Source organism: Sorex fumeus, unplaced genomic scaffold (assembly GCF_029834395.1).
Source record: "Sorex fumeus unplaced genomic scaffold, SorFum_2.1 ptg000008l, whole genome shotgun sequence".
Lineage (NCBI taxonomy): Eukaryota > Metazoa > Chordata > Mammalia > Eulipotyphla > Soricidae > Sorex > Sorex fumeus.
This window is the reverse complement of record NW_026606065.1, coordinates 78,828,820-78,843,642: the sequence shown is the minus strand read 5'-3', so window position 1 is coordinate 78,843,642 and position 14,823 is coordinate 78,828,820. Positions and strand designations below refer to the sequence as shown.

The 14,823-nt window shown below is 46.7% G+C and overlaps 1 protein-coding gene across 1 annotated transcript in view; it reads right to left on the bottom strand.

Annotated features, from left to right (window-relative positions):
* The window catches only part of SLC25A30 (solute carrier family 25 member 30), a 292,859-nt gene that overhangs the window by 6,824 nt on the left and 271,212 nt on the right, over positions 1-14,823 (bottom strand). The window lies entirely within an intron of this gene.

Below are 14,823 nucleotides of genomic sequence, written 5' to 3'. Positions count from 1 at the left end.
ATTTCCAAGTTACTCAGCAAAGTGTGAGACCCCAGGAAGGGGGCCCAGTCAGCTCAGAGAGCCATTCAGAGCAGCTGAATCCAACGCCAACACCTTCCTAGCAGCCTCAGGAGGAGAATGGAGAGACTTTTCTGGGAAGGGCAGGCCCTGGGCTGGGGAGGCCCTGAATGGGGAGAGGCCATTCATGCAGGGCTGAATCAGGACTGGGGAGGGAGTGGACTATGATGAACCCTCTTTCCAGGTGCCACGGATTTGCTCTCAGCTGGCAACATCCTGTCCTGCTCTGAAATCCAAATCTTTGGTGCTTTCTTGAACCTCCTTGCCCTCCGTTGACTATGCAGCTGAAAAATGTGGAAAAGCTCTGGGATGGGGAAGAGAGGGTCAATGGCCTCCCACCTCTGGGGAGGCCTCCTCTCCTGAGGCAGTTTGATCATCCTCAATGACAGACTTTATCTTTCTCTCACCTGGGGCCGAGCAGTGTGGCATCCTGCAAATCCTCCACTGGGTGCTAGATCCCTCACACACTGGAACCACAGCTGGGCTGCTGGAGGTTGACTGGCTCTTTAGAACCTTCCTCTACTTTCTGAAGTGTCCCCAGAACTGCCTTGTACACACTCACACATACCCCATACACACACACACACACACACACACACACACACACGGGTGTTCATGGACATGGCACAGCATGGCAGTGTGGAGAGAAGGGATTCCTGGTTTCCTTCTTGAAGATAATGGGAATCCTGACTTCCCCCTGCCGGGTGGCGGCTTCCTCTTCTGAGCCCTGCAAGGCTGCATGTTTATTGAGAGAACACACCTATTTGTGAGCTTCATCTGCTCAGGTCACAGTTAAGGCCCTATAGTTCTGTGCTTGTTCCTGTTCCTATAGTCAGTCCTGTGGGAGGCAGGGAGCATCTCACATTCTCAATGGGGGAGGGGCACAGCACCAACACCCCACTGACATTAGCCTCTGTTCAGAGCCGCCACCACCCACCAACGAAGAATAGGACAATGGTGCTCTCCAGGCCATTTCCTCACCTCAGTCATCTCAGTGGCAGCCTGGCCAGCCTCCCAGCGAGCACTTAGACCCTAGGCAGGATGCCCCCCACTAGCCATAAGCTTTCTTTTCTCCTCCAAAAATAATGGATTTAAAACACAGCTCCTTTGCGCAACACTGGGTAATCTGCCATCAGCCTGCACAACCCACCTGTGCCCTTCAGTCAGTGGATTTTATAAGGCCCCCTCCCTCTCCACACTCAGGATTGCCAGGCCCTCGGAAGATTGTCTTCTGGGAGTGCCCTATGGGGCCAGGGAATAAGAGCCCCAAGACACAAGCAAAGGGCACACCTGCTTGTTGCATCAGGACATTCTCCCAGGGCACCAGGAAGCCCCTGGGTCACCCCACCAGGGTGAGCAGGCAGGTGGAGAGTCAGAACTGAAACTGAGGGAGCACAGGCTCCCAGGCCCATTCCCAGCTCCTCAGACCCACGACCTCGAAGTCTGAGGCCTCTCAAAGATAAACAAACAACATTTCAATGAAGAATATAGTTACCATTCCCGGACGCTTGCACTCCTGCCAAATTCACCTCTCCATTCCTGCCGTGCCTAGAGTCCTGAACCGCTTTGGGAGGACCCAGGTATAATGACTACACACAGAGTCTAGGATGAACTAGGAATTCTATGTCCAAACCACTGTTTGCAGTGCCTGCAAACTTCTAGAATAAATGGTAGCAGGGCTAGAAAGGGGTTTGTCTGGCATATGGCCAAGCTGGGTTTGATCCCTGGCACCATATAGTTCCTCCAGGCTCCACCAGGTGTGATCCCTGAGAACAGAACCAGGAGTAAGCCCTGAGTATAGCTGGTGTGGCCCAAATAGCACCATCCCTCAAAAGAGGCTAAAATATATCGGATTTTCCCCCTGTGATGCTCCCAAGGGAAGCTTCTGCTCCATAGCCACATGCTTTGAAAGAAATGGAAGAAAAAGGAACAAAGGAAACATAGTGAACAGGGAAGAGGAAACAGCAGCCCCTAAGAGTGCTAGGCGAAGTGCTCCAAGCTTCCTAGTTGCAGTGTTGGGGGCAGCCTCGCCCACTCAGTGCAGGGGGACAGAGGCTCAGAGGCATGAGCTCACCTCCCCAGGTCACCCATCCAGCGGCCGGCAGTAAGACCAGAGCCTGTTCCGCAGACGGCAGATGGGAGATGAGCCAGAACCTGGTTTGTCCACACCTCCTCTGGGATGCATGGGCCTGAGAGTGCGTGGGGTCTGATCCAGGATGAGAGGCTGAGGAGTCCAGCGCAGGGAGAGTCCGTGGGGAACTGGCTTCTGCAGTTACTCAGCCTGAGGCAGGAGATGGAGGAAAGAGAGGGGCCCTGCTGGAGGTGTCTTCAGGGCCTTGGGCCCCTTTATGGCTTCTCTCCCCACACCCACCCAGGGGTCCTCATTCTTAGACTCTCAGAAGTTTGTCCTAGGCTGAGTCCTAGCGTCTGGAGCTTCACTCACACAGTAACTAAATGACTCACCCTCTAAGGAGAAGTTTCACTGGAAAATGGGTCTTGGGAAATGGCAGCACTTAACAGCAAGAAATGAGTGTGTTGGGGGAGAAGCGAGAGTACAGTGGGTAGAGCGTTTGCCTTGCACGTAGTCAACCAGGGTTTGATTCCCAGCATCCCATATGGTCCCCTGAGCACCACCAGGAGTAATTCCTGAGTGCAAAGCCAGGAGTAACGCCAGTGCATTGCCGGGGTGTGACTCAAAAAGAAAAAAAAAGAGTGTGTTACTTGTATTTTGGGAGTGAGGTTTTTTGGGTGTTTTGGAGTGGGAGAGGAAGGGGTCACACTGGAAGTTCTGGGGAACTGTCCTAGCTCTGGGCTGGGGATCACTCCTGGCAGTGTAAGGGATCATTCAATGCTAAAGATTAAATTAGAATCAGCCACAAGCAAAACAAGCACCTTAACCCCTAAACTATCTCTCTGACTCTTATTACTAGTGTTTTCAGTTCAGGCCTGGTGAGACTAGTTTTTTTTTTTCAGGAGGTGTGTGGGACAAGGCCATTTGTACACTCCACCTGCCCTCCAACCTGAGGTCACATAAATAATCTAGGCTGAAATGGCAGTCAGGTAGGCCGTACAAAGAGATGGTCTTTACCATCAAGGCTCTGCATGAATTCATTTCTGGAGCTATCCCAGCCCTCCCTGTGGCTATTTGTAGGCATTTCAAAATGAATCGTGCCAAGTATAATACAGAACTCATAGCTTTCGTTATGAGAGGCTACTATGGACCCAGTGGTCTAAGTACTTCAACCTATTGCCTCATTCAACTCTCACCACAACCTTATGAAGCAGATACTATTATTGGAGTCCTTGGAAACTTAAGCAAAGAGAGGTGGGCGGTTACTCAAGGTCACACAGTCAGCAAATGGTAGAGTGGGCCTGAAGCCTAGTATGAATTCCTCCAAAGACCCAGCTTGGGACTGAAATTACCTGTGTCATTTCTCTGAATGCATGGCATCCGAGGCACCAAGGACACAATGACAAAGCCTCATAGCACAGAGGCTATTCGTTCTTGAGTTTAAAGGAGTCCTTTCATTTCATCTTTTTCTCCTTCATCCCATCTAGCCCAGACTGCTGTGCCTGAGCTGGCTTGTGGACCTTCGTGGTTGATTTGTAAGCATAGCCACAAAGACCCAGAAATTACATAAATTATCAAATGAATTCTACTAAAAACAAAGGTGAGCAGTACATAAAATTCCACCGTTTCTAATCATTTCATTAGGTTTTTTGGGTGACTTTAAGGTGATTTATGTCTGTTATATTTGCAAGATGGACATACTTCACCATAACTCACTACTGTGCATTTTCCAAATTCACATTTGGTGGCATGAGAGTAGTATTCTGAAATGGATCAGTATTGGTGATGGTCTTCACACCATTAAAATTGGCAAATGCTATAAACCAGGGCTTCTCTGCCTGCCCCCACCTTAGACAACTAACTAGTCATTACACATTTACCAGTCTGTCATTAGCTGGTTCCCTCTGATGCACACAGCCAGGTAGGAAGAGGAGACTTTGGAAGGAGAAGCAAAATCCTGGCCATATATACACCCGGGCATGGATAGCAGCTGTGTCCACCAAACAGCCAGTGATTACAAATAGCAAACAGCTGTGGACAAAAGACTCTGCAGCTTCTAAGCAGCTTCAAGAGCATCTGTCACCCTCTCTAAAAACCTTCTCTATTTTGCTCTTGAAACAGGGGGTTCATTCCATCAGGTACTTCCATGGAGAAACCACAGCTCCCCAGAACCAGCCCATGGGCAATCCCGGTTCTGAAGTGAAGCTAAGGTCTCCATAATGGACTCTAGTGGGACTTGTTCTTACAGGTCATCTTTCCTATTTCTACTAGAGACCCAAACTTAATCTAAAAGAAATATTTGACCTTGAAATGAAAAACTGTTCATAGGCTACCTGTGAGAAGGGCAGAGTAAGCTCTAGTTTCAACATCACACACACTGTGACTGCAGCGATGGGCCTCAGGCTGGGGAGGCAGCCCCAAGGCTGCAGCACATCCTTGGTATGCACAGGGTCCTGGGTTCAATCTCTACTATATGGCCTCCATAGCACGACCAGGTAGCTCTGGTGATCCAAATACCACTGGGAGGTTTTCCCAAACAAACAGAATAGCTTTCATGTTGCTCAAAACTGGGGAACAGAAAAAGGTAATGAGTCAAGAACTAGCACATGGAGAGCTAAACCCAGAGCTTTCCTCTCCGACATTGTCTGTGTCACTGTCTTCGTCGCCAACACAGGTACATTCTCAGTGAAGATCCCACTTGACCAAACTTCTAAGTGAAAGTTCCCACTTGGAAGTCATGGCACACAGCCAGCAGGTGCCTTGAAACAGGCGGTGTCTCTAAGTCAGCAGTGGGCCCATGGCACTGCTTCCTGTGGTTTTGGAGTAAGAACAGCTTCCACTGGACCTACTGTTTGGTGGAAGGGGGAGAAATGGTGATGGCACATCAGAGAATGGCACTGTGAGTCAAGCTCATTTCCCAAAAGCATCAAGAGCACCATCTCCTTGCGGCTAGAAAGAGCATCAGATTATCTGTCCTGAAGACTTCCTGCAAGAATTTGAGTGTTCCACTGTGTTACCCCAGGACCCGCCAGCCCCGAAAAGGTTCACCAAGGACAGAGCCAAGAGCTGTGTCATAGATAAGCATCTGGTTTAGAGTTTGTCTTTTCCAACTGTATGTGCAAATATGTTACCTTGGGTACTCTACTAGAAACAATCCCCTGCCCTTTTTAAACCTTTTTTTAGGATATTGTGCTGAGAAAGGAAAACTGAGAATCATTTGACTTCACCTCCATTGTTGTAAATATACTTTTCTAGGCTTTCTTACGATGCTAAGGACAAGAAGCAAACTTAGGATACTCCTTCTCTTTACCCTGTCTCCCATGGAAAAAAATGTCATTAAATTGCATTTGATATTGTTAACTGGAACCTTTCGAGTCGTTTGTTGCAGTCATTGCTGTGGGGTTTTTCTCCTCCCTCAGCTGCCGCGCAACACGAGGGAACAGAAATGAAACGCTACAGGGGAGAGTGCAATTATCAGGAATGTGCCCGCTGCCGCCTTCAACTTAGGTTTCATTATCTTCCTCCCCTTTTCATTTTTGCTTCCATTTTAAGGCATAATTGGATGTAAAGAAGCAAGTGTGACTGGAGGTGAATCGAGTCCTGGCAACAGACTCGCGCCCAGGAGTCTCAGTATGTGGACCTGACAACTGTCTCCCTCCTGGAGGGCAGAGAGATCTGGGCCAGCTCACCCCGCACCCTACCCCTGCCTCCCAGACCCTTATCTCAACCCTCCCCAGCTCTGACAACAGTGTCCCTGGAATTTCCTTCGAGGCCTATCAGATCAGTTGTCAAGGGAGCCTTCATGGTTTAATTCTTTAATTTCAGGCCACTGTTAGTTACCTGCAAGATCAGGATTGAGCAAGAGTTCTAATCCTATTGCCTGTCAATTCGGTTTAACCTCTATCTTCCTCCCAGCCTCCTGATTCCCAGCCGCCGTTTCCTGCTCTCACAAAGGCTTTAGAAAGTGACTTGAATTGATCTGCACCGTCCAAACTGACTGCCTGGTCAGTATGAATATTCACGAGCCATTTTGCTTTTCAGGCCCTGTCCTCTCCCGGGACAGTGGTTGTATCCACAGTGTCCCAGATATTTCACCTCAAAATAGCCTCAAAGACAGGCCTTTGCTAGGTGCTAGAGAGAGAGACTGGGGGGGGGGGGGGGGTAGTGGGGGAGTGAGTTGTGGGCGCGGAGGAGGAGGGATGGGTGGGGGTTGGAGAAAAACTGACCCTTTGGAATTCAGCCCCGTTGCCCTCTGCCAGTTTGAGCTTAGACTATAGTGTGCTTAATTTAAGAATTATCAGAGAACACAAGTTCTTTTCCCAAGACCCCCACCAGACGCATGCGCGGTGAAGCTGTTTTTCTGGGTAGACATTGTGTGCTAGAACGTGCCTAGAGATTCTCATTAAAGAGATGCAGAGACAAGGACAGGACAATAAATAGAATTTCCAGACTGGTGGAAACTATGGTGGTCCCCAGCGGGGAATAAAAGAGCTGGGTGGGCATCAGCAGGTGGTCTGTAAGGGGCAGGAGACAGCACTGGAATCTTGCTGGTGAGTGCAGTCCTGAATCAAATACATTATTGTGCCATGTGAAATTCCTGAAGTTCTATAAAACTAATGGATAGCTGATAATAAACCCATTTTTTGCAAAAAATAAAAAAAGAATAACTTAATCATTAATTGCAAACCACTAAGAACTTATTTATATATTGATAGGCACCTTGGACGAAGAGTGCATTAGCTTTCAGTTTGCTCATCACGGATGAAGCACTTTAAATTAATGCAAGTTATTGAACCAATCAATTCATAAAATAGGGAGCAAAGAGACTTGGGGTTTTGTCACTCTTCCCTGGCATTCATTCTACAAGAGGGGTTGAACTGCCCATCAGATTCGTGGATTCATACAGGACTGAGCACAGTGGGAAGAAGGGGGCCACACACTTAGTACCTCTATTGCAAACCACAACACCCAAAAGAAAAGAGAGAGCAAAAGGGAATGCCTTGCCACAGAGGTGGGGTGGGGCACGGGGAACAGGGTGAGGGTGGTGGGAGGGATGCTTGGGACCCTTGATAGTGGGAAATGGGCAATGGCGGAGGAATGGGAACTCTATGACTGAAACATAAACAAACGAAAGTTTGTAAGTCTATAACTGTACCTCACGAAGATTCACTAATAAAAAAATTTAAAAAAATAAAAGAAGAAGGGGCCACAGAAGGAGATGAGAAGATCCCCTAAAAGGACAGGCTGCAAAGGGAAACTGAGAAGCTGAAAAGATGCCCTGAACGTCACCCTGTGAAGGGCAAGATGGCAGAAATGGCCACTGCTACCTTCCAGTGGAGACGCAGGAAATTCTGAAATGGGGTCCCAGCAGGAGCAGAGAGGGGAAAACAGGGCGGGGGGGGGGGCGAGGAGGGCATTCTCCTGTAACCCTGTAACCCTGTATCCTGTATCGGTGGCAGAGTAAACTCTGTTCTTACATGAGGGGGTGGAGGGAGAGAGGAAGGAAGAAGGCTTAGCAAGCAGGTGCTGGTGACAAAGGCCGTGAGGAATGGTCCCTCCTGCCAAGTGCCCAATGCTGCGGGCACCTAGGCAGAGTGCCGAGGAAAGGATTGTGTAAATCTTTCTGGCATGCAGAGAGGGGCTCATCCTCTAAATCCCTGTCAGGCTGGGGTGATAATTTATATTTAAATCTCCACCCCCAGCACTGACAGGAGTTATCTAGGCAGTCCCCAGGGAGGCCTGTATTTATGTATTTATCCTGCAAATCCCTCTGGATGCCTGGGCCTGGCCAGCCTTTTCCAGGCCCTGCCCTAGGGAAGGTGAATTTTCAAGCCACTTTCCTCAGCAGCTCAGAACAGAGCTCCCGTCTCAGCCTTGCCCATGGGCTAAGCGGCAAAAAATAAAAAATAAATGAAATCGCTTCTCAGAACTAGTTTCTCATTAGCCTCAAGTTGACCGGATCTACCGTGCGCATCGTCTGCATGGGCCCAAAGGGAAAGAAACATGTATGAAAGATGGCAGTGAGGGGCGTGGGTTACCACCCAGCTCAGATGCAACTGAGTCCTCCACTCCCTTGGTTTCTTCTCTGCTTCCAATTCAACCTTCATTCATACGCAAGGGAGAGACATTTCTTGACCTTCAGATCTGAAGCAATTCTGGGAATTCCAGTTTAAAAAGAGAAGATACAAACAGATTCCCAAGCACCCCAATACACCCCAAAAGCTTCTAGATCATTAAAAAAGCCCAAAGTCCAATCCTAGTCCTGCTTTCTGCAGATGGTAAGAGGGGAAGGGTAACTGAAAAGCTGTGCCCCTTCCCTGAACATTCCCCAGCTTTGCCCTGCACCAGTCCAAAAGAAGCGTTCTATGAAAATATGGTATCAGAAACCTTTTTGGAAAACAATATGGAAATTTCTCAAAAATCTACAGGCAGTGAGAATGGCGGGAGGGAATCCTGGGAACATTGGTGATGGAGAATGGGCACTGGGGGAGGGATGGATACTAGATCATGATATGACTGAAATATAAGTTTGTAAGCCTGTCACTGTATCTCACTGTGATTCATTAAAAATAAGTAATTAATTAAATAAATCAAATTTTAAAATAAAAAAAAGAAAATATGGTATCAGAAAAATCATGAGCACAGGGCCTGATTTCCAGCTGAGTTGGGAGATAGGCCCTGAGGAGGGGAAGGGGGACTATTACAGAGTCTGCTGGAAAAATTCAGAGCCAGAAAAAGAGCGAATTATCTTTGGCGGAACCATATCCCGAACATTTCACAAGAGACAGGGGCTGGAGCGATAGCACAGCGGGCAGGGCGTTTGCCTTGCACGCGGCTGACCTGGGTTCGATTCTCAGCATCCCATCTGGTCCCCCGAGCACCACGAGGAGTAATTCCTGAGTGCATGAGCCAAGAGTAACCCCTGTGCGTCACCAGATGTAATCCAAAAAGGAAAAAAAAAAGAGACAGAAAATGTGTTATTTATCTGAACTCCCAATATAAGTGGTCTATGTGTGTCCTATATTTTTTATTTGCTCCTATCTGGCCACTGTGAAAGGAAAGAGTCCACATATTGCATTCACTTTTGTGCTCATGGATTGTCAAGTGTGCTGCCAATCCCCACTGACCTCAGAGCCAGGGGCCACATTGCCTTAGATCCTGCCAGCAGATCTTGGTGAGCCTGTTTGGGGGGTAGACACTAAGACTTCTGCCTGCCTCTTGAGAAAACTAAGATGGCTTTAAATTTTAGAGTTTCGGGGGTAGGGGGCACTGAAACAAAAGAAAGTCATGGCATGGGCATTTAGAAACAGTTCCAAGTCTTTGCCATCCATTAAGGAGAGTGTCTTAGGTGGACAGAGAGAAAATACAATGAATAGACAGTTACCCTACAGGTGGCCAACCTGGATCGAATCCCTGGTACTACATATGGTCTGCTTAGAGCACCACCGGGAGCGATCCCAGAGCATAGAGCCAGAAGTAAGCCCTAAGCTAGATGTGACCCAAAAAAAAAAGGAGGAGAAGGAAGAGGAAGAGGAGGGAGGGGGTACATTATGGAGGAGGAGAAGGTGGAGGAGTAGGGGGAGGAAGAGGGGGAGGAGGAGATGGAGGAGGCGGGGGAGGAGGAGAAGGAGATTTCAGGATAACTGCAGCTTTCTTTGGCTTCAGCAACAAAATATACTGAGTTCTACTGTGTGTTGGGACTTTGCTAAGCGATACCAAGAAAAGAGAAAACCTAACCCCTCTCTGAAAGAACCTTCTCCAGATACTCAAGAAAACAAAACAAATGCAGTTACCATGACATTACCAGCTGTCCAGTTATGTGCTTCTGACTTGTTACTTAATAGTAGTAGATGGGTTGCTTTGCTCGCATTCATATATTTAGATTTAGCCAGTAAGGAATCAATGAACCCAAATAGCTTTCATTTACTATTTATAGCAATAAGAATATTTTGTCTAGGCTGGAGCAATAGCATAGCAGGTAGGATTCAATTCCCAGCATCCCATATGGTCCCCTGAACACTGCCAGGGGTAATTCCTGAGTGCAGAGCCAGGAGTAATCCCTGTGCATCGCATCACAAGGTGTAATTCAAAAAGCAAAAAAAAAAAAAAAAAACCCAAACAAACAAACAAAAAAACCCCAGAATATTCTGTTCCAGGTTCCTAGACCATAATTTCATAATTTTAACAGGATTATGCAATGAGACGCAGGTATTTTTTGTACACAAACAGAAGTGCCTGAAAGGAAAAGACCCTGACTAAGACTGGGAGTCTGTAATGAGGTGTCTATCAAACATCTAGAGTCATCCGCCCACCCTTCTCTCCCCTCCTGCCCCCACACAAAGGTTCTTTTTATTACCCTGTTGTGTAAGCCAACCTATCTGAGGAGGGATTGTTTTTACCTTTGCTATTCAGTAATGTCACTAAATTTGTTCTAGATGGATTTTAACCCCCCAGGGATCAAACTTGAAACTACATATAAGCAAGGCAAATGCTCTATGGCTGAACTACATCCCAGCCAATAAGTTTGTTCTAGGAGTCACTGTCTCTTCTCCAAGCTCTGATTAACAGCCTGGAAAGGACAGTTCTGGAGCACGAGGCTGTGCATGCCTAAACAGCTGGAAATATGGAAGATTCAGAGACAGCTGTTTGTCCAACACCAGCACAGCCTTATACGGTAGAGACAAGGGGGAGTGATTAAGATCTGATGAGACTCTTGGTGGCTTGATGACTTGCTGACAACAAACACAACTTAATAGCTTTAGGGAGGAAGAAGGATTTGAGATTGTTCCCTGTTCATTTTATCTGCTAGAACAGAGCTTGGCTAGGTTTTTGTGAAAAGGTCAGATCATAAATATTTTAGATTTTGCAGACCCTATGCTCTCTACTATAATATCTGATTCTGTCATTATAGTATTTAAGTAGCCGAATGAAATGTAAATGAAGCTATACAGGTGCATTTCAATAAAACTTTATTCAAAAAAAAGAATCAGCAGACAAAATTTGTCCTATAGACTATAGCTTGACTTTAACAAACAGATGTAATGAGATGATCAATTGTTGAAAAAGAATATCTGAAGCACCTAAACTAGGTCATTCCTAGGGTCCTTTACCATAATTAAATTCTAGAATTACTCAAGGATTTAGTAAAATAACCGTAATATATATAGAGACATTTTGAATTTTCTTCAACAGAAGGATGATGTTAGGGTCCTGTTAGAATGTTAATAAGCTTATTCACCTCTAAGATTCTAGAAGTGCTAGAAGTTTCTAGAAGAGTTAGAGACACAAACCCAACAAGATTAGAAAATCTATCTCTTTATACCATCTTTATTTTCTAACATAATTGATTAAGGGAATTTTGATGGTCAGGGAACTTTACTTAATGCCATGATTTTTGTTTGTTTTCTGTTCCACTCCTGAAGGGACTCAGTACCTTCTCTTAGATCTTTGCTTGAGAGGCATAAATAGAGGTCAGAAGAACTTGCAATTTAATTGAACTGCAACTTCCCCTACAGCAAACAAAACTTTGCATGTGCTCAGCCTATTGAGTTCTCTTTCTGGATAATTTAGGATTAATTAACCCTTTAGCATAACAATGAAAAGAAACACACAGAGGATGGGGAATGCTGCTTGAAATAGTTCTAGGCAGAAGACCATCAAAATACAAGGGTTCTGCACCAGAGGGACAGCACAGGGGTTAAGAAGCTTGCCGTGCCTGCCTTCGAACCCAGATGGAATTCCTAGCACTACTGGCTGCCTGAGATCTGCCAGGGATCACTCCTGACCTCAGAACTAAGGTAGCCCCTGAGCAGGGCTGAGTGTATCCCAAACCCTCTTCCCCCTCAATATGAAGGTTTTAGCTTGGGAGAGCCAGTTCATAGTAAGAAAAAAAGACTTTGCAATATACTGTATAGGCTGCCCAGACCCCTCTTTTCCACTGCTATAAGGTATACCTGGGATTCATTTTCATCAGACACGGTAAGATAGCCATCAGAGTTGACAGTTTTTGAGAGAAAAGTTTACAACTTACAGTTCCCTAGAAGAGGGGAGAATGCAAGGTAGCGCAGATCACACAGAAAGCTTAAGGAGCCATCAGGGGGCAGAATTGGGCAGAAAGCAAGCGCAAGCACCTTTATTATCGTTTTCATTATAAGCAGTAGGGGAGGTAGAGTCACAGTCGAGCAGGTTTAGGGGAGGGTAGTTAAAATCATTTCACTGGGCTCTAGTCTACCAGAATGGTTCTTTATTGTCCAGGGCTGATTTAGGGCAAGGGGTAATGTTTTGACTATAGGAGACAGATAAAAGGGAGACTAAGAGATATGGACTCAGGACAGGATGGTTTCCACATCAAGACATGCTCCCAAGCTATTTCTTTGCTATTCTTAAGGATGAGCTCTCTCCCAGACTCTTCAAAATGCATCATAAAATACAGAAAATAAAACACAAGATTAATTCACCCACCCCATGGAAAATTTTGAGCAGAGTCTAGACAAAAAGAAGACTGACAGAGTTTTAATGTCTTAGAGGAGATCCTATGGGCAAATAGAGTGTTATGTTTGTAGAAAATCTTCCTCCACACTTGGGTGTGTAATCTCCAGGTGGCTAGGCAAAGCCTCCATGTCTCTCCCTCTCGCCGCCTGCGTTTGGTGAACTTGGGCCACTTGGACGGCCAATTCCATGGGCGGATGAAGGAGGAAACGAGGACCAAGCCGGTTGATGATCAGTTGCCGTTTATTTTATTCTCCCCACATGCCTGTTCCAGTCTCTCTAAGCTCCCCATTCTAGTTTCACACCACCCCTTATTCACTTCTCCTCCTGTCTTTCTTGCTCATCTCTCCACGCTCCATCTTGCAGCTGCATCTCTCATCTCTCCAGACGCCAGCTCCTGCATTCTTCCCCTACATTCTTCTCCCCCTGTCCCCCTTGCTAGTCTCTCTGCTCTCCATCTTGCTGCCCTGGTCTCTCTCCTGTCTCTCCCCACTGGGGGTAGACACCACACCCTGTCAGGTAGCACAATCAACATATCAAAAGCCCTTCTTGATCATTGATCAGGCTCAAGGGTGGGGAAATACTACCTAGAGGTGTTTCTCCTCTCCTTAGTCCAATAGTTTAATTAACATATTAATTAATATTCTAATTCTGCTTTTTTAGAAAAATTTTATTAGTGAAATGCCATGAGGTACAGTGGTAGACTTACAAATTTTTGTGCTTGGGTTTCAATTATACAATGATCAAGTACCCATCCCTCCACCAGTGCCCATATTCCACCACCACGGATCCCAGTATCCTCCCCTCATCCCCCCCATCACACCCTGCCTCTGTGGCAGGGCATTCCCTTGTGTTCTCTCTCTCCTTTTGGGTGTTGTGATCTGCAAAAGAGGCATTGAGTGGCAATCATGTTTGATCTATAGTCTTTCAGCATGCTTCTCCCAACCTGGGAGGATCCTCCCAACGCCTTTTATTAGTTTTTTTTTTTAATTTTTTTTTATAGTTTATTTCTTTATTGAATCACTGTGGGAAAAGTTACAGAGCTTTCGGGTTTAGGTCTCAGTCATGTAAGTGTCAAACACATTTCCCTTTACCAATACTTATTTTTAACCGTGAACCCCAATAGAACCCCACCTCCCACCCCTCCCAATTCCTGTGAGGCAGATGAGTTCTAGTTAATACTCTATCTACTTTGACTAGATATATTGTTTCGATAGAAGATACACAATTATTGTTTAGAGTTTATGACCCCCCCCCCAATCAGATATGCTGAAACAGTGTTGTGAAATGATTTGCTTTCTACAGCTTGGTTTAAGAATAAAATGATGTCGCGCGGCCGCGCAGTTTTGGATTTCTATTGTTTCACTTATTAACCCTGAAAGTATTTCTATTAAAAGTTAGATAGTTAAGAGATTGGTTTCTGTGCTCTGGAGTCGTGGACGTGCTGGAGAGCCGCTCGTGGGGGGCAGCCGGTGACCTCGGTCGGGCGTGAAGGATGGCCCAGAGCGCCCCCCTTCCCATGAGGCCCCCACTGCCCCCTGCCCCCGGCTCAGACCTGCTGTCCACAAGGCTCCCGTGCGGCCGCCATCTTTCTTTCCAGAGAGGAGCAGGCGAGCGGGACAACACCCTTTCCCCTCCGGGCAGGCTTGGTGGCGCGGTTTAACACATAGTCCATTTGCTTTGCTGCTCCAAGCGGCTGGTTCTCTGTGCTAAGTCCTTGTGCCTCCGGGGCCGGGGCCGTGCCGGAGAGCCGCTCGTGGGGGGCAGCCGGTGACCTTGGTCGGGCGTGAAGGACGGCCCAGAACGCCCCCCTTCCCATGAGGCCCCCACTGCCCCCCGCCCCCAGCTCAGACCTGCTGTCCACAAGGCTCCCGTGCGGCCACCATCTTTCTTTCCTATTAGTTTTTTTTTTAATTTAGTTTTTTTTTTATGTAGGAGTACTGCTATTTATTCAGCAACTGATTAGCTGATTGAATTGGGCATGAACTCCACCTTACTTTTTTTTCATAGTTTTGTTTATTTATTTACTTTTCTTCTTATATATATTTATTGAATCATTGTGGGAAAAGTTACTAAGCTTTCAGGTTTAAGTCTCGGTCATACAATGATCAAACACCTCTCCTTTCACCAATACTCATTTTTCACCACCAAGAACCCCAATATACCCCCCTCCCACCCCTCCCAATGCCTGTGAGGCAGATGATTTC